The 1,499-nt window shown below is 40.4% G+C and overlaps 1 non-coding gene across 1 annotated transcript; it reads left to right on the plus strand.

Annotated features, from left to right (window-relative positions):
• Positions 1-249: 249 nt before the first annotated feature.
• Positions 250-356, plus strand: LOC141624713 (small nucleolar RNA R71). The gene has a single exon (XR_012534519.1). It is a non-coding gene; the product is annotated as a small nucleolar RNA R71 (small nucleolar RNA).
• Positions 357-1,499: the final 1,143 nt, after the last annotated feature.

A 1,499-nucleotide genomic window follows, 5' to 3' on the forward strand; every position in this document is an offset into this window, starting at 1 on the left:
TTGATGGTATCAATGTGAGCACTAAGTTGAGCACCCAATTGAGTAATGGAGTCCACTTCATGCTTTCCTCCTCTAGTAGCCTTGCGAGGTCTACTATATTGTGAGTTATGGACCGCCATTTCCTCAATTTTGTTCCAAGTTTGATTGTCATCAACTTCGGTGAACATTCCATTTGATCCCATGTTGAGAATGTTCCTTGAATCTTCATAAAGACCATTTCAAAATTGTTGTACCAAGAACCACTCGCTAAGTCCATGATGAGGACATGAGCGACAAATTCCCTTGAATCGCTCCCAAGCTTCATACAAGGATTCTTCATCTCTTTGCTTAAAGCCCGTAATTTGAGCTCTTAGCATGTTAGTCTTTTCTGGTGGATAGAACTTTTTGTAGAAAGCTAGAGCCAACTTTTTCCAAGAATCAATTCCGAGAGTAGCCTTATCAAGGCCTTTCAACCATTGTTTCGCCGTGCCAATTAGAGAAAAAGGAAATAAGACCCATCGAATTTGGTCTTGAGTTACACCGGTTTGAGAAATCGCATCACAATAGTCACAAAAAGTCTCCATATGAGAATGAGGGTCTTCACTTGGCATCCCCACAAATTGGCTTCTTTCGACTAATTGAATAAATGCGGATTTGGCGATAAAATATCCGGTTAGATGTTGTGGTGTGGGAGTACCATTGGGTAGGTTCTCCTCGGTGGGTACGGAATGTGATGAAAACTTAGGCATTGTGGGTTGATTTTGTGTTGGATTTTGTGTTGGGTTCTCCTCACCCTCTGTTGCAAAAGGGTTGATGAACTCAATAGTATTTGGTTGAATATCTACAGCCTCACCTATACCTCCCAAAGTTCTCCTAGCAAGTCTTCTATTGGTTGTCAAAGTCCTTTCAATTTCGCGATCAAAGGGTAACAAGTCACCTTGTGATCTTCTAGACATACAAAATATCAAACAACTCGAAAATAGTTAGAACAAACCTTGAGGAGTTTTACTTCCCCAAGGCAAAGAAAGACATAGCTAATAACAATGTAAGAAAATCTAAATCAAGTTAACACCGCCCCCGGCAACGGCGCAATTTTTGGTCGTGTTCCCTCGTGGGGTTTAGTTTTCAGTACTTGTCGTTAGGAGCACCTAGACCAAAAGACAATTTATAACTTCACAAACAACTCTACAATTAGTAAAGAGGCAAGTAAAGGTCGGATCCCAAGGGACGGGAATTGAGATGAGATTTCTATTGCAACTAGTGGTGTCTAAGGGTGTCACAATTGGGGTTTGAAGTAGAAGATCACTAAACTAAATATCAATGAAAGTAACCAAGCAAGATGAATAAAAAAAGGTGTAAACAATTGATAAAAGGCACTAGGGTGTCATGGGGTCATAGGGGATTCATGGGAATTGATCATACAGACATATTCTCAAGTTATAAGCAAGCAATTAATGTTGTGATGGATCGAGTTGGTTTATATCTTACAATCCTAGGAAAGTTTGGGTCCCGGAGCCGAA

The sequence above is a fragment of the Silene latifolia genome, chromosome X (assembly GCF_048544455.1).
Source record: "Silene latifolia isolate original U9 population chromosome X, ASM4854445v1, whole genome shotgun sequence".
Lineage (NCBI taxonomy): Eukaryota > Viridiplantae > Streptophyta > Magnoliopsida > Caryophyllales > Caryophyllaceae > Silene > Silene latifolia.